The sequence below is a fragment of the Hyla sarda genome, unplaced genomic scaffold (assembly GCF_029499605.1).
Source record: "Hyla sarda isolate aHylSar1 unplaced genomic scaffold, aHylSar1.hap1 scaffold_451, whole genome shotgun sequence".
NCBI lineage: Eukaryota > Metazoa > Chordata > Amphibia > Anura > Hylidae > Hyla > Hyla sarda.
In genome coordinates this window covers 27927-50707 of record NW_026610464.1, presented here as the reverse complement: position 1 = coordinate 50707, position 22781 = coordinate 27927, and the positions used below count along the sequence as shown (strand labels likewise).

The 22781-nt window shown below is 45.7% G+C and overlaps 5 non-coding genes and 2 pseudogenes across 5 annotated transcripts; all 7 read left to right on the top strand.

Moving 5' to 3' along the window:
- The first annotated feature begins 1366 nt into the window (after window positions 1–1366).
- On the top strand, window positions 1367–1557 carry LOC130335535 (U2 spliceosomal RNA). The gene has a single exon (XR_008877148.1). It is a non-coding gene; the product is annotated as a U2 spliceosomal RNA (small nuclear RNA).
- Window positions 1558–3662: 2105 nt separating this feature from the next.
- Window positions 3663–3822, top strand: LOC130335519 (U2 spliceosomal RNA; annotated as a pseudogene).
- Window positions 3823–4517: 695 nt separating this feature from the next.
- Window positions 4518–4706, top strand: LOC130335517 (U2 spliceosomal RNA). Its single transcript, XR_008877141.1, has one exon. It is a non-coding gene; the product is annotated as a U2 spliceosomal RNA (small nuclear RNA).
- A 7195-nt stretch (window positions 4707–11901) lies between these two features.
- Window positions 11902–12086, top strand: LOC130335507 (U2 spliceosomal RNA). The gene has a single exon (XR_008877133.1). It is a non-coding gene; the product is annotated as a U2 spliceosomal RNA (small nuclear RNA).
- A 2090-nt stretch (window positions 12087–14176) lies between these two features.
- Window positions 14177–14394, top strand: LOC130335527 (U2 spliceosomal RNA; annotated as a pseudogene).
- A 5381-nt stretch (window positions 14395–19775) lies between these two features.
- LOC130335512 (U2 spliceosomal RNA) lies at window positions 19776–19969 on the top strand. The gene has a single exon (XR_008877136.1). It is a non-coding gene; the product is annotated as a U2 spliceosomal RNA (small nuclear RNA).
- Window positions 19970–22050: 2081 nt separating this feature from the next.
- Window positions 22051–22241, top strand: LOC130335534 (U2 spliceosomal RNA). Its single transcript, XR_008877147.1, has one exon. It is a non-coding gene; the product is annotated as a U2 spliceosomal RNA (small nuclear RNA).
- Window positions 22242–22781: the final 540 nt, after the last annotated feature.

The window sequence follows — 22781 nt, the reverse complement described above, 5'->3', positions numbered from 1 at the left end:
CCAACATGGACTGACATTCTGGCCTACTTTTCAGCCGATGCGACTTGTCTGTCGCTGAACAGTCGCCTTTTTATGTATTCAGCACCTATGTATAATGTTGTAAAAATGCTCTAGAAGCTAAAGTCGCAGAAATGTCACACATATTTGGCCTGCAACTTTCTGTGCGACAAATTCAGACAGGAAAAATCAGTATAAATCCTTAGAAAATTATCCCCCAGTGTCCTCCATCTGCTGGCGGTATTGAATAAGCATTGCTGCACTGATGGGGTATGCATTAGACGAAAAAAAAAGAAGAAAAAGAAGAATAATACGCCCAGAAAAGAGGCGAAAAGGAGAAAAACGTAAAAAACGTGAAAAAAAAGTAAGAGGAAGAGAGGGAAAAAAAAGGTGGAAATGGGTTTAAAAGTGATTTCGGCTGAGAAATATATATATATATATATATATATATATATATATATATATATATATATATATGCGCACACACACACATAGATATAAACGTATTCTCCGTTGAGATATTGCAGCCGCTGCTGTGTCCAGGCAGCCGCTGCTGTGTCCAGGCCCAGGAGCCTTAGCACTGTGCTGTGATGTCACTCAATACCACTGACATCACTAGGTGTAAACAACATCTCTCCTTTGCTGTGTATGTGACTATGGAGCTGTTTGGTGATGTCGTCTATTACGGCCTTCATAGAAGCAACAGGAGATTGTTGCATCCATCTTGAACCCTCAGAACTACAGTGCTATGATGTCACTCACTTCCACAGGCCTTGCAGAGTGTAAACAACAACAACCCAGCTTTGTTGTGTATGTAACCAAAGGGATTTGTGATGTCACCTAGAACCTTCACAGCAGCGACAGCTTTATGAGGAGCATCAGCACTGCTCTGCCTGAGCAGAACCATCACCGCCATAGGTTGTCAAATAACCCGGATTTAACCCACACAGGTAAGTCCAATGGGGTGCAGGCATGTCCTCTATGCTTACAGCTTCCCGTGGGTGTTGGTTTGATACCGTTTGGGGACAGCCAAGGAGGCATCTGCAGGCAACAAAGGTAGGTGTGTGCTTGTGTGTGTGTTTCCTATGCAGATCCTAAGCCCAGTGTCACATGCAAGTAGGAGGAGTAAGAAGGGTTCCTGGCAAATCCGGGTTATGGATTGCATTTAAAAAGGCCCCGTGGGAGTGCAATGGGCCCCTGTCTTGCTGCTTAGCAATAATGGTATGGGTTTAGGTTCTGCTGTGTGTACTGGTGGTTGACTGCCCCCCAGCCCAGAGTGTGCATGGAAAATTGTCTGGCAGCCTCCCTGACAGCAAGCAGTGATAGTGCCCATGAAGGGGACCTTGTTGGGCCCGCCCCTTTCACGGTTATCGCTTCTCGGCCTTTTGGCTAAGATCAAGTGTAGTATCTGTTCTTATCAGTTTAATATCTGATACGTCCCCTATCTGGGGACCATATATTAAATGGATTTTTGAGAACGGGGGCCGATTTCGAAGCTTGCTTCCGTCGCCCTATGCATTGACCCGATATGGCAGTATCTTCGGGTACAGTGCACCACCCCCTTACAGGGTTAAAAAGAAAGATTCCTACTTTCATTGCTACCTGCTTGCTGGCTAGCCAGCTAGCCAGCCCTGTGGGCCTTGCTGCTGCTGCAGCCAAAAAACAAAAGGTGGTGCTGCTGCTGCTTCTGCTGCTTCTGCTTCTGCTTGTGTCTGGCCCCTGTTGGAGCGTCCAGGCACAGGACTTCTGCTGCTGCTGCTGACTAAATGGCCTCCTTAATTGGATCATTTGAGTAGCCAGCACACCTGTGCAGGTAGGGCATGACATGATAGGCAGCTGCCTTGATAGCGGGTGGGTGCTGAATGTTCCTAATTGACAAAATAAGATTAATGCTTATGAAGAAATATAAAATCTCATCCCTTCCCCAATATCGCGCCACACCCCTACCCCTTAATTCCCTGGTTGAACGTGATGGACATATGTCTTTTTTCGACCGTACTAACTATGTAACTATGTAACATAACATGGGGGGGGGGGGGGGGGGGGGTCTCCTGGCTGTTCACACAGGTGTGTCATTGCTGTACATTGACCATGCATTGCTTCTGTGGTATTGCAAAGGCAAAGACAAATGCTTCCAGCCATCCATTGCACTAATGGATTGGTCATCAGCTGGCTGTCTATGTCCCGCATCAATATAGACCAAAGTACAGAGGGTTAGGCTATGCTATTGTGCACCTACCTGATGCATCAGAAGGTGCGAGGCCCTTGCTAAATTCTGTGCACAGACTTTGAGATCTATGCTTTAGACTGTATCTAAACCTGCTCCAACATGGACTGACATTCTGGCCTACTTTCAGCCGATGCGACTTGTCTGTCGCTGAACAGTCGCTTTTTATGTATTCAGCACCTATGTATAATGTTGTAAAAATGCTCTAGAAGCTAAAGTCGCAGAAATGTCACACATATTTGGCCTGCAACTTTCTGTGCGACAAATTCAGACAGGAAAAATCAGTATAAATCCTTAGAAAATTATCCCCCAGTGTCTCCATCTGCTGGCGGTATTGAATAAGCATTGCTGCACTGATGGGGTATGCATTAGACGAAAAAAAAGAAGAAAAAGAAGAATAATACGCCCAGAAAAGAGGCGAAAAGGAGAAAAACGTAAAAAAACGTGAAAAAAAAGTAAGAGGAAGAGAAGGGAAAAAAAGGTGGAAATGGGTTTAAAAGTGATTTCGGCTGAGAAATATATATATATATATATATATATATATATATATATATATATATATATATGCGCACACACACACATAGATATAAACGTATTCTCCGTTGAGATATTGCAGCCGCTGCTGTGTCCAGGCCCAGGAGCCTTAGCACTGTGCTGTGATGTCACTCAATACCACTGACATCACTAGGTGTAAACAACATCTCTCCTTTGCTGTGTATGTGACTATGGAGCTGTTTGGTGATGTCGTCTATTACGGCCTTCATAGAAGCAACAGGAGATTGTTGCATCCATCTTGAACCCTCAGAACTACAGTGCTATGATGTCACTCACTTCCACAGGCCTTGCAGAGTGTAAACAACAACAACCCAGCTTTGTTGTGTATGTAACCAAAGGGATTTGTGATGTCACCTAGAACCTTCACAGCAGCGACAGCTTTATGAGGAGCATCAGCACTGCTCTGCCTGAGCAGAACCATCACCGCCATAGGTTGTCAAATAACCCGGATTTAACCCACACAGGTAAGTCCAATGGGGTGCAGGCATGTCCTCTATGCTTACAGCTTCCCGTGGGTGTTGGTTTGATACCGTTTGGGGACAGCCAAGGAGGCATCTGCAGGCAACAAAGGTAGGTGTGTGCTTGTGTGTGTGTTTCCTATGCAGATCCTAAGCCCAGTGTCACATGCAAGTAGGAGGAGTAAGAAGGGTTCCTGGCAAATCCGGGTTATGGATTGCATTTAAAAAGGCCCCGTGGGAGTGCAATGGGCCCCTGTCTTGCTGCTTAGCAATAATGGTATGGGTTTAGGTTCTGCTGTGTGTACTGGTGGTTGACTGCCCCCCAGCCCAGAGTGTGCATGGAAAATTGTCTGGCAGCCTCCCTGACAGCAAGCAGTGATAGTGCCCATGAAGGGGACCTTGTTGGGCCCGCCCCTTTCACGGTTATCGCTTCTCGGCCTTTTGGCTAAGATCAAGTGTAGTATCTGTTCTTATCAGTTTTCATGCTGGTGGGGATGGGTGCTGCATGGAGGATGCAGGTGTACCAGGGCTTTCCGGGGCTGGTTCTGAGGAATCAGCTCGACGGCTGCCCCGATGTGACCTGTTCCCTCCGGGTCTCGCCATGAGGCTGAGAGGGTCTAGAGCCGAGGTACTTTTGTGCCTCGGGGAGTGGTGACCCCAAGGTGCCGAAACTCACTGGGAGAATAGACTCACTGAGTTGAAGCACGGGCACCATAATCTCTTCACCTTGTGGCACTCACCTCTTGATTCCCGGCCTTCTGGCTAGGATCAGAGAAATTTTTATAGATCCGGCCGGATGTCCGGGCAGTATATCTGCACACATTCACTTATTTATTTCTTTTTTGTCTCACTGTGTCACTTTTTGCGTGTTGTGTGTTCACAGGATTGGTCAGGATGCGGTAGCCCTTCTGGGTGTCCCTCCTGGCGGTCTAGGGGAGGTGTGTGTGTGGCCATTAGGTTCCGCACCTCCCTGCAAACACCCCGGGTACTCCTGCTTTGGCAGGGTACCTACCGTAATCGGCTCTGCGGGCAGATACCTTGGCTAACGCCAAGGGGGATGCCGGGAGCATTTGTGGTCCCCTAGTAGCTTCGGCGAAAAGGGACATCGAACCTGGAACCTCGCAGGTACCTTTTGGTCCGGAGGCGAAGGGTAAGGTTTGTTGGGGGGCCTCTCTCCTATCGGAGAAGGGCTTGCGATAGACCGCATCCTTTGTGCACGTTTTTTTAGTGTAACACGTTTGCACTTTTTCTTGCACTTTGGGTGAATCGAAAGCACGTTCCTCGGCTTTAGATAAAAAAAAAAAAAAAAAAAAAAATCTGTTCTTATCAGTTTAATATCTGATACGTCCCCTATCTGGGGACCATATATTAAATGGATTTTTGAGAACGGGGGCCGATTTCGAAGCTTGCTTCCGTCGCCCTATGCATTGACCCGATATGGCAGTATCTTCGGGTACAGTGCACCACCCCCTTACAGGGTTAAAAAGAAAGATTCCTACTTTCATTGCTACCTGCTTGCTGGCTAGCCAGCTAGCCAGCCCTGTGGGCCTTGCTGCTGCTGCAGCCAAAAAACAAAAGGTGGTGCTGCTGCTGCTTCTGCTGCTTCTGCTTCTGCTTGTGTCTGGCCCCTGTTGGAGCGTCCAGGCACAGGACTTCTGCTGCTGCTGACTAAATGGCCTCCTTAATTGGATCATTTGAGTAGCCAGCACACCTGTGCAGGTAGGGCATGACATGATAGGCAGCTGCCTTGATAGCGGGTGGGTGCTGAATGTTCCTAATTGACAAAATAAGATTAATGCTTATGAAGAAATATAAAATCTCATCCCTTCCCCAATATCGCGCCACACCCCTACCCCTTAATTCCCTGGTTGAACGTGATGGACATATGTCTTTTTTCGACCGTACTAACTATGTAACTATGTAACATAACATGGGGGGGGGGGGGGGGGGGGGTCTCCTGGCTGTTCACACAGGTGTGTCATTGCTGTACATTGACCATGCATTGCTTCTGTGGTATTGCAAAGGCAAAGACAAATGCTTCCAGCCATCCATTGCACTAATGGATTGGTCATCAGCTGGCTGTCTATGTCCCGCATCAATATAGACCAAAGTACAGAGGGTTAGGCTATGCTATTGTGCACCTACCTGATGCATCAGAAGGTGCGAGGCCCTTGCTAAATTCTGTGCACAGACTTTGAGATCTATGCTTTAGACTGTATCTAAACCTGCTCCAACATGGACTGACATTCTGGCCTACTTTCAGCCGATGCGACTTGTCTGTCGCTGAACAGTCGCTTTTTATGTATTCAGCACCTATGTATAATGTTGTAAAAATGCTCTAGAAGCTAAAGTCGCAGAAATGTCACACATATTTGGCCTGCAACTTTCTGTGCGACAAATTCAGACAGGAAAAATCAGTATAAATCCTTAGAAAATTATCCCCCAGTGTCTCCATCTGCTGGCGGTATTGAATAAGCATTGCTGCACTGATGGGGTATGCATTAGACGAAAAAAAAGAAGAAAAAGAAGAATAATACGCCCAGAAAAGAGGCGAAAAGGAGAAAAACGTAAAAAAACGTGAAAAAAAAGTAAGAGGAAGAGAAGGGAAAAAAAGGTGGAAATGGGTTTAAAAGTGATTTCGGCGGAGAAATATATATATATATATATATATATATATATATATATATATATATATGCGCACACACACACATAGATATAAACGTATTCTCCGTTGAGATATTGCAGCCGCTGCTGTGTCCAGGCCCAGGAGCCTTAGCACTGTGCTGTGATGTCACTCAATACCACTGACATCACTAGGTGTAAACAACATCTCTCCTTTGCTGTGTATGTGACTATGGAGCTGTTTGGTGATGTCGTCTATTACGGCCTTCATAGAAGCAACAGGAGATTGTTGCATCCATCTTGAACCCTCAGAACTACAGTGCTATGATGTCACTCACTTCCACAGGCCTTGCAGAGTGTAAACAACAACAACCCAGCTTTGTTGTGTATGTAACCAAAGGGATTTGTGATGTCACCTAGAACCTTCACAGCAGCGACAGCTTTATGAGGAGCATCAGCACTGCTCTGCCTGAGCAGAACCATCACCGCCATAGGTTGTCAAATAACCCGGATTTAACCCACACAGGTAAGTCCAATGGGGTGCAGGCATGTCCTCTATGCTTACAGCTTCCCGTGGGTGTTGGTTTGATACCGTTTGGGGACAGCCAAGGAGGCATCTGCAGGCAACAAAGGTAGGTGTGTGCTTGTGTGTGTGTTTCCTATGCAGATCCTAAGCCCAGTGTCACATGCAAGTAGGAGGAGTAAGAAGGGTTCCTGGCAAATCCGGGTTATGGATTGCATTTAAAAAGGCCCCGTGGGAGTGCAATGGGCCCCTGTCTTGCTGCTTAGCAATAATGGTATGGGTTTAGGTTCTGCTGTGTGTACTGGTGGTTGACTGCCCCCCAGCCCAGAGTGTGCATGGAAAATTGTCTGGCAGCCTCCCTGACAGCAAGCAGTGATAGTGCCCATGAAGGGGACCTTGTTGGGCCCGCCCCTTTCACGGTTATCGCTTCTCGGCCTTTTGGCTAAGATCAAGTGTCTTGCCCTAAGGTATTCGGGTACCCCTCTCCTCGGCCTTGTGGGATCGCCCAGGTTTATTGCCTGGGCTTCACCCACCTGCTGCTATTGGGGAGAGGGCTTAGTCCCAGGATAACGGGAAGGTGATCATCGGAGGACGGGTCTGCCGGAGAGGATGGCTAATGCGCCGAACGCTCCTAATACAGTACGGCTGTTTATCGAGGAGGAAAAGAGGAGTGCCTACGGGATTTTGCATGTCCAGCAGAAGGTCGTGGAAGGAGTGCTGAGGATGCCGCATGCTTCCATCTTCTGTGTCCAGGTCTTTCCCAGCCAAGGATTCTTTGACGTGACCTTCTACAACCTGGATGATCTCCGTACCTGTCTCTACCGGAGTAAGGAGAATGCTTCTCACCCTGACCTACAAGGGATCCGATTCATTTCCTGCGAGGCTCGGCCTAAGAAAGTTCCAGTGGTAGTGCATATGTACAACCCTTTTGTGCGGGATGAGGAGATCCAGACCTTTCTAAGAAGGTATTGTGTGTCTGTTTCTGGTGCGGAGAGGAAAAATAACATCCTGGGGACTTTCACAGGCATGAGACGTTTTTGGGTGGAGTTTAGGCCTGCCCCCGAGGGTGGTGCTGAAGGTTTTTGTCACCCCCCGCAGAACTTTGCGATAGGGAACAACAGGGGGTTTCTGCACTACCCGGGGATGCCAAGTTTTTGCCGGGACTGTTTTTGCTTTGGTCATACCAGAGAGAACTGTACAACCGGGCAGGTTTGCAGGAACTGCCACAAGCCTGATCACCGCACTGCAGACTGTCCCGAGAAACGCAAGTGTCATTTCTGTGGTTCTTCGGATCACCTGGCTAGGAGTTGCCCCACTTACCAGTCCGGGGCACCCCGATCATATGCAATGGCTCTTCGAGGTGGGACAGTTCCTGAGGACTCCAATGCTGCCAGGGCAGGCGATGCAGAGGTTAGCGTGCTGACCAGTGAAGCAGAGTCTGCCCCTGTTTTTCCTTCCATTTCTAGGTCTGTTCCGGATGCTTTGGTGGCAGAGGGGGAGAAGGCGGAGTCTGTTTCGGGGGCATCTGTTTCGGAGGCCTCTGATCCCCCAGAGGAGATGACTGTGGACAAAGAATCCTTGAAGAGAAAGATGCCGGTGGAAGAATCGGAGGATGACTGTCCGACTCCTCAGAGTCAAAGGATTGAGGACTTTCCTAGCCCGGGAAGGGAGGAGGCAGGTGGAGGGTCGTCATGTCAGATTGATTCTGACTCCTCTTTATCCTCCCTGGGCACAGGTTATTTGGAGGAATGTTCAGTCAAAAAATTGACAAAGACTCTTAAGTTTAAGGAAGGGGAGGCAAAAAATAAGGGTAGAGGTCGGGGAAAGGCTAGGCCTCCTTTTGATAATGCTTGATTTTGTATTTCCTTTTTTTCCTTCAAATGTTTGAATGAGTTTAACAATTGGTTCTCTAAATGTCCGCAGTATTAGATCTTTAGAAAGGAGATCCGCCATTTTTGATTTACTTTCTAGATATTCTTTTGATGTTCTAGGTCTCCAGGAGTGCTGCTTGGATGGGGAGCCAAATATCTCCTGGCCTTATGGGCAATCGGTATGGTCTGGTTCAATGGAACGTAATTCGGGGGTGGGGATTTTGTTCAAAAGTAATGAGTTTGTTGTTAAAAAAGTTGTCCATATTGTTCCGGGTAGGGTATTATTAGTGCATTTTATTTTCAGGGGTTTCACATATAAAGTAATTAATGTTTATGCTCCAACTGGGAGGAAGGAAAGAGGGGAGGTGTTTGAGAAATTATATTTCTTTTTGAGTGGGAGGGATGATGTGTTCCTTATAGGGGATTTCAATTGTATAATAACAGAGGGGGATAGGAGTAGTACTACGGTGGGTGGTGGGTCTGGTTTAGACAGTACTAGTAAGCAGCTTAAAGAGATTGTAAATTTATTTGGGTTAAAGGATTCCTTTGTTGCCCATAATGATGGTACTATCGGTTATACATATTTTTCTAACAATACAAGTTCGCGTATTGATTTCATTTTTGTCTCAAAACTAATGTCTGTTTCTAATTTCAGACGGAGGAGGTTACCGTTCACGGATCATGCCTGGATTGAGTGTGTGGTAAAAGGTGGTGGTCTAAGTGAGTATGGAAAGGGTGTTTGGAAGTTGAATGTGTCTTTATTGGATAATGAATGTGTATTACAAGAATATAGGGAGCGTTTTGATGGATGGGTGTTGAGGAAGGATGCATTTTATAGTGTGGTTGAGTGGTGGGAGTGGGTGAAGTTAGAGACTAAAAGGTTTTTTATTAAAAAAGGGTGTGAGAAAGGGAGGAAAGATAGAGAAGAGTATGAGAGATGGCAAAGAAGGTTAGAGTATTTGTATGAATTGAGGCGTTTGGGGATGAGTGTTGAGAAGGAGATTGAGGAAGCTCGTGGAAGTGTGAATGAGTGTCTGGAGAGGAATGGAAGGAAGATTATTGCACAGGCTAGGGTTGAAGTGAAAGAGAAGGATGAGAAATGTAGCAAATTTTTCTTTAAAAAGGCATTCAGTAAAAAAACTGAGATGATGAGTGTTTTTACGAATGATGGGGTAGAGGTCTTTGGTAAGGATGAGGTGTTAGAGGAAGTGTGGAAGTTTTATTCTGATTTATTCACGGAGAAGGAGCGGGACGTGACTCTAGAGGAGGAATGTTTGGGATATGTGGATAAGCGTTTGGATGAAATTGATGGGTTCTTTATGGAAGAGGATGTGAGGAAGAGTGAGGTGGAGGATGCTGTGAATGGGATGAAGAAAGGAAAGGTGGCAGGGAGTGATGGTTTGCCTGTGGAATTTTATCTTGTGTTTTGGGATATGTTAGGGGATTATGTATGGGAGGTGTGTAAGGAAGTACTTAGGAGAGGGAAGTTATCTAAAAGTATGAGTGAGAGTGTGACTGTGTTATTGTTTAAAAAAGGGGATAAGAGGGATCTTAAAAATTGGAGGCCTATAGCGCTCTTGAATTGTGATTACAAAATTATTGCTAAAGTTATTGCGAATAGGTTAAAGGATGTGATTGATTGTATGGTAGGTGAGGAGCAAATGTGTACAGTGCCTGATCGTAGGATTTCTGAATGTCTGTTAGGTCTGAGGGATGTATTGTGGGACTGTAAAACTAGGAAGCAAGGTGTGGCTGTTGTTACGGTGGATTTTGAAAAAGCGTATGATAGGGTGGTGCATGATTTATTGTTTAGGGTTTTGAGGAGGATGAATGTGCCGGACAGAATGGTGAAGTGGATTGAATGTTTGTATAGGGACATTTATAGTAAGATTCAGGTCAATGGTTTTCTGAGTAGGGAAGTGAGTATAAAATCTGGAGTGCGGCAGGGGTGTCCCCTGTCGCCAATTCTTTTTATTTGTATGATTGAGCCTTTGTTGGGGATGATTAGGAGAGATAAGGTGATGCGGGGTATAGAAATACCTGGTAGTCATGGGAAGGATATGCGAGTGATTGGTTACATGGATGATGTTACTGTTGTATGTAAGTCAATGGCAGGGGTAAGGCGTGCTAAGTTATTGATTGAGTGTTTCTGTTTAATGAGTGGGTTTAAGCTTAATGTTGGGAAGAGTGGTTGTAAATTTTTTGAGGGGTGGGGAGAGAGTGGGTTGTGCGAGTGGCCTGTGAGAGAGGGGGGTGTGGAAGTGCTTGGGGTGGTGTTTGATAATGATTTGTATGGGAAAGAAAGTTGGGAGAGGGTTTTGGGGAGGGTGGGGAATAAAATAAACTTCTGGTCTTTAAGGACTTTATCGATTGAGGGAAGGATTCTGGTTATTAAAGCTGTTATAATTCCTATTTTGCTTTATGTTAATTATGTGTTTCCTCCACCGGATAGGTGTCTGGCAAGAATTATCAGGCAGATCTTTGTTTTCTTATGGAATTCAAGGATGGAGAAATTGAGTCGTGGGAAGGTGGTGAAAAGCAGAATGCATGGTGGGAAAGGAATGATGAATGTGGAAGTGTTCCTGGCTGTGAAGTATGTCAGTTTTTGTCTCGCTATAAGTAAGAAGGAATGTGTGTTTGGGTGCATGGTAAGGTATTTGGCTGGTAATGTGTTGTTGAAATATAAGCTAATGGAAAGGGACTTAAGGGTACCTGTAAGTTTTGAGGTTCCTTGGTTCTATCAGAGAATAGGGCGGTGTGTCAGGAAAAATAATCTGGAATGTGTGACTGAATGGAATGATAGTAAGAAGGTGATGAAAGTGTTGGAGCAGAGAGAAACAGTGGAATGTGTGGGAGGTCTGTCTGAGAAGGATTGTAAGGTAGTGTGGAAAAATGTCAGTCACAAGGAACTGACAAATAAACAAAAGGACTTGTCTTGGATGTTAGCTCATGGGTGTCTGCCAACAAGGGAATTTCAGAGGAGAAGGAGATTGGTAGACAGTGAAGTGTGTCCCAGGGATGGTTGCGGTGGATGTGAGAATTATGTACATGTGTTTTGGGAGTGTGGTTATGCGAAGTCTGTGTGGAGAAAAATGTCTGGTCTAATTAAAAATCTTACTGGAATTGAAATCTTATCCTTTAATATGATGATGTTTGGTTTGTGTGCAGTGGAGAGAGAGAAGGCAAGAGTGTTATGGTTCATAGTAAATTGTGTAAAAGAGGTTCTGTGGGATGTAAGGAATATTAGGATTTTCAATCAAACTGAAGTAAGTGTGAAGGAATGTCTGGGCATGATCCGTGGTAAAATTTACCTTTACGTATTATGTGATAGGAAAAACTATGGTTCTGATGATGCAGAGGGGATCTGGAAACACAAAAAATGGAAGTACTGGTTATGATTGTATTCTTATTTGTCTTTCTTTTTCTTTTCTTACAGATTATATCCTGATATGAAGGGACAGTTGGAGGGACAGAATCCGCTGCAATTTATTTTTTCTGAGGGAAAGTCATGAAGGGAAAGCTTTTTGTTATATGTACATGTAAAGACATGCTTCCTGTATATATTGTATATGTCAAATATGTGTTATTCATGTGTTTTCAGATGAATATGTAATTTTTTGAATGATTTACTTGGTTATGTATTGTATATTTCCTTTTCAATAAAAAAAAAAAAAAAAAAATCTGTTCTTATCAGTTTAATATCTGATACGTCCCCTATCTGGGGACCATATATTAAATGGATTTTTGAGAACGGGGGCCGATTTCGAAGCTTGCTTCCGTCGCCCTATGCATTGACCCGATATGGCAGTATCTTCGGGTACAGTGCACCACCCCCTTACAGGGTTAAAAAGAAAGATTCCTACTTTCATTGCTACCTGCTTGCTGGCTAGCCAGCTAGCCAGCCCTGTGGGCCTTGCTGCTGCTGCAGCCAAAAAACAAAAGGTGGTGCTGCTGCTGCTTCTGCTGCTTCTGCTTCTGCTTGTGTCTGGCCCCTGTTGGAGCGTCCAGGCACAGGACTTCTGCTGCTGCTGACTAAATGGCCTCCTTAATTGGATCATTTGAGTAGCCAGCACACCTGTGCAGGTAGGGCATGACATGATAGGCAGCTGCCTTGATAGCGGGTGGGTGCTGAATGTTCCTAATTGACAAAATAAGATTAATGCTTATGAAGAAATATAAAATCTCATCCCTTCCCCAATATCGCGCCACACCCCTACCCCTTAATTCCCTGGTTGAACGTGATGGACATATGTCTTTTTTCGACCGTACTAACTATGTAACTATGTAACATAACATGGGGGGGGGGGGGGGGGGGGGTCTCCTGGCTGTTCACACAGGTGTGTCATTGCTGTACATTGACCATGCATTGCTTCTGTGGTATTGCAAAGGCAAAGACAAATGCTTCCAGCCATCCATTGCACTAATGGATTGGTCATCAGCTGGCTGTCTATGTCCCGCATCAATATAGACCAAAGTACAGAGGGTTAGGCTATGCTATTGTGCACCTACCTGATGCATCAGAAGGTGCGAGGCCCTTGCTAAATTCTGTGCACAGACTTTGAGATCTATGCTTTAGACTGTATCTAAACCTGCTCCAACATGGACTGACATTCTGGCCTACTTTCAGCCGATGCGACTTGTCTGTCGCTGAACAGTCGCTTTTTATGTATTCAGCACCTATGTATAATGTTGTAAAAATGCTCTAGAAGCTAAAGTCGCAGAAATGTCACACATATTTGGCCTGCAACTTTCTGTGCGACAAATTCAGACAGGAAAAATCAGTATAAATCCTTAGAAAATTATCCCCCAGTGTCTCCATCTGCTGGCGGTATTGAATAAGCATTGCTGCACTGATGGGGTATGCATTAGACGAAAAAAAAGAAGAAAAAGAAGAATAATACGCCCAGAAAAGAGGCGAAAAGGAGAAAAACGTAAAAAAACGTGAAAAAAAAGTAAGAGGAAGAGAAGGGAAAAAAAGGTGGAAATGGGTTTAAAAGTGATTTCGGCGGAGAAATATATATATATATATATATATATATATATATATATATGCGCACACACACACATAGATATAAACGTATTCTCCGTTGAGATATTGCAGCCGCTGCTGTGTCCAGGCCCAGGAGCCTTAGCACTGTGCTGTGATGTCACTCAATACCACTGACATCACTAGGTGTAAACAACATCTCTCCTTTGCTGTGTATGTGACTATGGAGCTGTTTGGTGATGTCGTCTATTACGGCCTTCATAGAAGCAACAGGAGATTGTTGCATCCATCTTGAACCCTCAGAACTACAGTGCTATGATGTCACTCACTTCCACAGGCCTTGCAGAGTGTAAACAACAACAACCCAGCTTTGTTGTGTATGTAACCAAAGGGATTTGTGATGTCACCTAGAACCTTCACAGCAGCGACAGCTTTATGAGGAGCATCAGCACTGCTCTGCCTGAGCAGAACCATCACCGCCATAGGTTGTCAAATAACCCGGATTTAACCCACACAGGTAAGTCCAATGGGGTGCAGGCATGTCCTCTATGCTTACAGCTTCCCGTGGGTGTTGGTTTGATACCGTTTGGGGACAGCCAAGGAGGCATCTGCAGGCAACAAAGGTAGGTGTGTGCTTGTGTGTGTGTTTCCTATGCAGATCCTAAGCCCAGTGTCACATGCAAGTAGGAGGAGTAAGAAGGGTTCCTGGCAAATCCGGGTTATGGATTGCATTTAAAAAGGCCCCGTGGGAGTGCAATGGGCCCCTGTCTTGCTGCTTAGCAATAATGGTATGGGTTTAGGTTCTGCTGTGTGTACTGGTGGTTGACTGCCCCCCAGCCCAGAGTGTGCATGGAAAATTGTCTGGCAGCCTCCCTGACAGCAAGCAGTGATAGTGCCCATGAAGGGGACCTTGTTGGGCCCGCCCCTTTCACGGTTATCGCTTCTCGGCCTTTTGGCTAAGATCAAGTGTAGTATCTGCATTTGGTCTGGTCGGAAGGTGTCTGTGGTACCCCGCTTCTCGGCCTTGGGGGATTGTCTCTCCTTACGGAGGGACTTCACCCCCTTGCTGCTATTGGGGAGCGGGCTTAGTCCACAGACAACGGGTTGCGATCCCCCTGTCTCTGGGACCTTGTGTCTCAGAAGGCATTTTCGGTACGTTGAGCGTTACCTGTAGCTTCGGAAGCACCTAGGGTACCCCCGACCTCTGCCTTGGGTAAGGGTTCCGCTTTTATAGCGGGATTCCGAGCCCCTGCTGCTATTGGGGAAGGGGCTTAGTCCCTGGGTGTGGAAGATGCCGTTCTCCTGGGCTTTCCCCTCTGGGGAAATGTCGATGCGAAATACCATCCGCATAGAGGTGTCGGAGAGCCATCGTCAGTTGAAGAACCTCCGCTTCATTGCGGAGGTGATTCTTCTTGACTACTTCCGCCTCAATAGGGAGGACATCCTGTGTCTAAATGACCAGGAAAGCCGTGGCCTGTATACCGTCACCTTCACGGCCACGGCGTGTTGCGATAACATCTATGCAACCTTGTCTGGTGCGGACCAGAGGGACGATCGACTCGACGGTCTTTCGTTCCAGTTCCTCTATGGTGAGGAACATATACCGTTGGTGGTGGCTATGCACAGCCCTCATGTGACCACGGAGGATATAGCCACTTTTCTTCAGCGATACTGCGAAGAGGTGCGATTCGCAAACAAAATCTTGAACTCCGTGCGGTTCTGGAACGGCAAGAGGAAGTTCTGGGTCAAGCTCCGTAAGGATCCCGGTGGTATTGGGGGTCTTTGCCATCCGCCCCCAAATTTTGCCATCGGGAGAGTTCGGGGCTTCCTGTTCTATCCTCAAATGCCTATGTATTGCCGAAATTGCTTGAGGTTTGGCCACACCCAGGAGACCTGCGGCGCGGAGCGTGTGATTCGCTGCAATAGGTGTGGCCAAGAAGGTCACATAGCCTCAAGATGTAGCCATACGATAAGGTGCAACCTCTGCGGAGAGGAAAATCACGATTTTAATTCCTGTCCCCATAAAGCAAAAACTACGATGGGTGGGTCAAGGCTGGGCCCACCCAAAGAGGGGACAGGACAAAAGACGTCCTTTTTTAAGATGCCCAAACCCCAGATGGCAGGTACTGATGGGTCCAGGCCCAAGACCTCTGGTGCTCCATCGGGGGGCCCACCGGTGGTAGTGCTAGGGGGAGGCCATGGGGATTCCACGAAGCCCGGGCGGGTGATCGAGTTTACTGCCCGGGAAATTGAAAGACGTCGATCGACTTCCTACCTGGCTCAAGAGCCCGCCGAAACTTCTGAAGGGGGCTCACCTGTGGCGGGTGGCAGCCGACGGGCCTCGGTGGGGGCAGAGGTGGACCCAAAATTGCAGCATAAGCCAGGTACTGGCTTGGCCCAGGGTCGCCCTGCTCCGGACGAAGAGGCCCCGGTGAAAGCCCGCCGGAAGGGGAGCCAGGTGGCCAGGTCTGAGCCTGGTCCTGTTACTCCGCCTATACAGGACAGGGCCAAGAAGACAAGTGGCGCCAAACCAGGGTTTGCTGCCCCGCCAGCAGTGGACCCGGTGGGTAAAACTGGCCATCGTCGATCGATGGGGAAGTTGGAGCAACAGTCCTCAGCAACGCTTGCTGGGGAACAAGCGATGAAAACTTCCCAAGGTAGCGGCAAAGGTTCCGGAAAAGAGGCCTCACAGGCCCCTGTGCAGCAGTTCCAGTCGTCAAAAGATGAAAGAAGACGCAGATCCATCAGCCGGGGGCCAGAGATTACATCGAGTGAGAGCAACACAGAGGATATGGATAGCAGTGTGACATTTAAAAGACAAAGAGAAGAAGAAGAGGAAGACATTCAAAGGAAAGCGGCGTGCCGTAGTTCGGACGAGAGCGAGCTCAGGGTCGGGGCATCATCGATCTCAAGCTCCGACCCTCAGAACATCAAGGAGCTGATGACCCCGCAGGCGGGGGATGACGGTACGCAGCTTATTATTGACTTTGATTCTCCAAGCACGGACTCTCCATAAACTATGCCTATCCCTGTAAAAATTGCCTCACTCAATGTGAGGTCCTTAAAGAGCCCTGATCGCAGGGCTGCTTTATTTTCTTATCTAGAGACATGTGACTTTGACCTTTGCCTGCTACAAGAATGTGGAATCCCTAGTAAAATGGACTATAAAGACTTAAAAGAAGACTGGAAGCTGGGCCCATCCATATGGTCCGGTGCAAATGACTGTCGTTCTGTGGGTGTTGGGCTGCTCTGCCGAGGCCAGTCCTTTTCTATTCATACAGTAACTGAGATTGTGCCTGGCAGAGCTCTTTTAATTCATCTATATTTTAATGGACTTTTAATTCGTGTTTTAAATGTGTATGCCCCTCCTGATAAACAGGAGCGGGCAGAACTATTTGAAATTTTACCACTGTTTTGTGTTGGGTCTTCCCCCCTGCTGGTGGGAGGTGATTTTAACTGCATACGTGATGGGGAACACCGGCAGGGTGGGGATATTAATCGTAAAGACCGCACTTCTTACCTGCTTAAAAATGTTATTGATGATTTTAATTTGAAAGATTGCTGGAAGGATCTCTTGCCGGAGGACCCGGGCGCCACATGGTCCAATGGAAGAGTGAGCTCCAGAATCGATTTTATTTTTTCCTCTAGAGCTTTTAAACCCCTGAAATGCACGCTCGAGCAGAATATCTTCTCTGATCATAAGCTCCTCTTGGTGGGCCTGGAGCTAGAGGGGGAGCAAAAAGCAAAAAGGGGCCTCTGGAGATTAAACACCACACTCCTAGAGGACCCTGAGATAAAAGAGGAGTTTGTGCGGACCTACCAATGCTGGCAATCACAAAGAAAACCCCACGAGCCTATGCTGCACTGGTGGGAGGGCACCAAATCTAAAATCAGATTTTTTTTTATCAAAGCAGGTAAGAAGAAGGCAAAAATGGAAAAACAGTGGTTTTATGTTCTTAACATGCGTTTAAATGTACTTTTTAAATTGAAAGAAGCTGGTATGGATGTAGAAAATGATATTTTAAACCTTAAAACTGAAATAAAACATGCCATAGAAAAGAAAGGGAAACAAATCATTTTTAACTCACATGTGCAGCACCTGGAGGAGGGCGAGAAATGTTCCCGTTTCTTTTTTAAAAAAGTGATGAATAGGAGGGATATCATCCAAAACCTTGAGGGTGAATCCACTCCAAAAGGCATGTTAGATGCAGTTTTTAACTTCTACCAGCTTCTTTTTAATAAGAAAGATCTTAATCCATCCTTTTTAGAACATGTTCTTAATTCCCTTGATTTTAAGCTAGATGTTTTAGACCAGGAGGTTTTATCCCGTGATCTTAACTTAGATGAACTTTTATTTGTTTTTAAAAGTTTTTCTAGTGGGAAGGCCCCTGGGGAAGATGGTTTACCCATCGAATTTTATTTAGCTTTTTGGGATATTTTAAAGGATGATATGGTTTTATTGTATAAAGAAACTTTTATTGTTAATGAACTTCCCCCTTCCTGGAGGAGGGGGATTGTATCATTACTTTTTAAAAAGGGTGAAAAGGATATGCTAAAAAATTGGCGCCCCATCACACTTTTAAATGTCGATTATAAAGTTTTAGCCAAGTTATTAGCTGTCCGTTTTAAACCTTTTATTCATAAATTAATTCACCCAAATCAGGTTTGTGGGGTACCTGGAAGGTCTATAGCTGAATCCCTAAATATTTTAAGAGATGTTTTATGGTATTTTAAGGATAGAAATCAAACTGTAGCAATTTTATCCTTAGACTTTGAAAAAGCCTTTGATAGGGTCTCCCATGAATACCTGTTTTTAGTTCTTAAAAAGATGGCAGTGCCTGAAACGATTTTAAGCCGAATCATGCTTTTATACCGATCCTGTTTTAGTCAAGTCTCTGTTAATGGCTTTTTAACCAGCGGTGTTCCTCTTTTATCAGGTGTCAAACAGGGCTGCCCCCTGTCCCCACTCCTTTTTATTTGCGCAATCGAACCACTGATGGCCCTCCTCAGAAAAGACCGGGTAGTAAGAGGCGTACCGATACCTGGTGGAGGAGGGACCCATCTAAAGGTGTTGGGGTACATGGATGATGTCACCATACTGTGCCCGGACTCTCCATCCATGAGGGGGGCATTGAGGAACACCAGCTATTTCTGCGAGGTCTCTGGTTTTAAGCTAAACACAGATAAATGTGACTGTTTTTATATTGGCTCCTGGGATTCATCCATCACCCCAGGAGTCACAATGCAACAGGATCAAATTAAAGTTTTAGGTATTGTTTTTAACCAGGTCAATGATGGGAGCCCTAACTGGGATTCAGCTATAGCTAAGATGGAGAAGAAGATTTTAATGTGGAATCTTAGAAACCTTACCATGGAGGGGAAGATTTTAATAATAAAGATGGTTTTACTCCCTATTATGCTATACATTGCCATGGTATTTCCTCCATCTATTTTATACATAAAAAAAGTAACTAGAATTGTTTTTACTTTTTTATGGGGTTCAAAAATGGAGAAATTAAAGCGTGATTTTATGTACAAAAGTAAAGATAATGGCGGGAAAGATGTTCCTAACCTTTTTACTTTCTTTTACATAAAGTATTTCTGTTTCTGTTTTAAAATTATTAAATCCGATGGCATTTTTAGCTGCTTTTTAAGGTACGCTGCGGGCATGGTTTTTAAAAGATGGTTGCGCATCCCTCTGAACGCTCCGGTGCTTCTGTGTCCCCCAAAACATTATGTGGTGTTGGAAAAGACAGTCAGGCTCCTAGGTCTCCAAGATTTGGAGCCTGACATACTGGGGGACCAGAGAAAGGTATCAAAGGTCCTCAGGCGGAGTGAGGTTACCCTGGCAGTGTCCAATTTCACACAGGCAAGATCCAAAAAGGTATGGCGGAACGTGTACGGGAAGTTTCTGGCGAATGTACACAGGGATCTTGCCTGGGCAATCGTCCACCAGTGCCTCCCTACTCGTGAGTTCCAGCACAGGCGAGGACTGGTGGCGAGAGCCAAGTGCCCGAGAGATGGCTGCGGAGTGGACGAAACGGTGCTGCACATATTTTGGAACTGCCCTTTTGCACGGGAGCTTTGGAGGAAGGTAGGCCCACTTTTGAAGTGGGCCTGCGGCCTAAAAGATTTTAATCACGAATGTGTCTTTTACGGTCTTTTTAACTGCCCCAATTTTAAACAGCAGATGATCTGCTGGATGATTATTAATTGTTTTAAAAATGCCATCTGGAAAGTTAGGAACATCTTACTTTTTAAACATGATTTTATTGATGTTAAAAACTGTATAAAGCTGGCCCTGAGTGAGATGTACATCTATTACCTAAGAGACAAGAAACAGTTGGGGGCCAGCGAGGCAGCATCCATGTGGTGTCTGCCTCTATGGAACGAAATAACAATATAATCAGTTTTTATGACATTTGTATAATGTTTTATCCTGCCATTTTTATTTTTTCTCCTTTTATTACTGGTTTTATTATTTGTATTTTAAAACTTTTGTGAACCTTTTATTATTTTGCATTTTAAATTTTGTATGGTTTCTTATTTATTGAATAAAATTTTGTTGAAACCTTATCTGTTCTTATCAGTTTAATATCTGATACGTCCCCTATCTGGGGACCATATATTAAATGGATTTTTGAGAACGGGGGCCGATTTCGAAGCTTGCTTCCGTCGCCCTATGCATTGACCCGATATGGCAGTATCTTCGGGTACAGTGCACCACCCCCTTACAGGGTTAAAAAGAAAGATTCCTACTTTCATTGCTACCTGCTTGCTGGCTAGCCAGCTAGCCAGCCCTGTGGGCCTTGCTGCTGCTGCAGCCAAAAAACAAAAGGTGGTGCTGCTGCTGCTGCTTCTGCTGCTTCTGCTTGTGTCTGGCCGCTGTTGGAGCGTCCAGGCACAGGACTTCTGCTGCTGCTGACTAAATGGCCTCCTTAATTGGATCATTTGAGTAGCCAGCACACCTGTGCAGGTAGGGCATGACATGATAGGCAGCTGCCTTGATAGCGGGTGGGTGCTGAATGTTCCTAATTGACAAAATAAGATTAATGCTTATGAAGAAATATAAAATCTCATCCCTTCCCCAATATCGCGCCACACCCCTACCCCTTAATTCCCTGGTTGAACTTGATGGACATATGTCTTTTTTCGACCGTACTAACTATGTAACTATGTAACATAACATGGGGGGGGGGTCTCCTGGCTGTTCACACAGGTGTGTCATTGCTGTACATTGACCATGCATTGCTTCTGTGGTATTGCAAAGGCAAAGACAAATGCTTCCAGCCATCCATTGCACTAATGGATTGGTCATCAGCTGGCTGTCTATGTCCCGCATCAATATAGACCAAAGTACAGAGGGTTAGGCTATGCTATTGTGCACCTACCTGATGCATCAGAAGGTGCGAGGCCCTTGCTAAATTCTGTGCACAGACTTTGAGATCTATACTTTAGACTGTATCTAAACCTGCTCCAACATGGACTGACATTCTGGCCTACTTTCAGCCGATGCGACTTGTCTGTCGCTGAACAGTCGCTTTTTATGTATTCAGCACCTATGTATAATGTTGTAAAAATGCTCTAGAAGCTAAAGTCGCAGAAATGTCACACATATTTGGCCTGCAACTTTCTGTGCGACAAATTCAGACAGGAAAAATCAGTATAAATCCTTAGAAAATTATCCCCCAGTGTCTCCATCTGCTGGCGGTATTGAATAAGCATTGCTGCACTGATGGGGTATGCATTAGACGAAAAAAAAGAAGAAAAAGAAGAATAATACGCCCAGAAAAGAGGCGAAAAGGAGAAAAACGTAAAAAAAACGTGAAAAAAAAGTAAGAGGAAGAGAAGGGAAAAAAAGGTGGAAATGGGTTTAAAAGTGATTTCGGCGGAGAAATATATATATATATATATATATATATATATATATATATATACGCGCACACACACACATATATATAAACGTATTCTCCGTTGAGATATTGCAGCCGCTGCTGTGTCCAGGCCCAGGAGCCTTAGCACTGTGCTGTGATGTCACTCAATACCACTGACATCACTAGGTGTAAACAACATCTCTCCTTTGCTGTGTATGTGACTATGGAGCTGTTTGGTGATGTCGTCTATTATGGCCTTCATAGAAGCAACAGGAGATTGTTGCATCCATCTAGAACCCTCAGAACTACAGTGCTATGATGTCACTCACTTCCACAGGCCTTGCAGAGTGTAAACAACAACAACCCAGCTTTGTTGTGTATGTAACCATAGGGATTTGTGATGTCACCTAGAACCTTCACAGCAGCGACAGCTTTATGAGGAGCATCAGCACTGCTCTGCCTGAGCAGAACCATCACCGCCATAGGTTGTCAAATAACCCGGGTTTAACCCACACAGGTAAGTCCAATGGGGTGCAGGCATGTCCTCTATGCTTACAGCTTCCCGTGGGTGTTGGTTTGATACCGTTTGGGGACAGCCAAGGAGGCATCTGCAGGCAACAAAGGTAGGTGTGTGCTTGTGTGTGTGTTTCCTATGCAGATCCTAAGCCCAGTGTCACATGCAAGTAGGAGGAGTAAGAAGGGTTCCTGGCAAATCCGGGTTATGGATTGCATTTAAAAAGGCCCCGTGGGAGTGCAATGGGCCCCTGTCTTGCTGCTTAGCAATAATGGTATGGGTTTAGGTTCTGCTGTGTGTACTGGTGGTTGACTGCCCCCCAGCCCAGAGTGTGCATGGAAAATTGTCTGGCAGCCTCCCTGACAGCAAGCAGTGATAGTGCCCATGAAGGGGACCTTGTTGGGCCCGCCCCTTTCACGGTTATCGCTTCTCGGCCTTTTGGCTAAGATCAAGTGTAGTATCTGTTCTTATCAGTTTAATATCTGATACGTCCCCTATCTGGGGACCATATATTAAATGGATTTTTGAGAACGGGGGCCGATTTCGAAGCTTGCTTCCGTCGCCCTATGCATTGACCCGATATGGCAGTATCTTCGGGTACAGTGCACCACCCCCTTACAGGGTTAAAAAGAAAGATTCCTACTTTCATTGCTACCTGCTTGCTGGCTAGCCAGCTAGCCAGCCCTGTGGGCCTTGCTGCTGCTGCAGCCAAAAAACAAAAGGTGGTGCTGCTGCTGCTGCTTCTGCTGCTTCTGCTTGTGTCTGGCCGCTGTTGGAGCGTCCAGGCACAGGACTTCTGCTGCTGCTGACTAAATGGCCTCCTTAATTGGATCATTTGAGTAGCCAGCACACCTGTGCAGGTAGGGCATGACATGATAGGCAGCTGCCTTGATAGCGGGTGGGTGCTGAATGTTCCTAATTGACAAAATAAGATTAATGCTTATGAAGAAATATAAAATCTCATCCCTTCCCCAATATCGCGCCACACCCCTACCCCTTAATTCCCTGGTTGAACTTGATGGACATATGTCTTTTTTCGACCGTACTAACTATGTAACTATGTAACATAACATGGGGGGGGGGTCTCCTGGCTGTTCACACAGGTGTGTCATTGCTGTACATTGACCATGCATTGCTTCTGTGGTATTGCAAA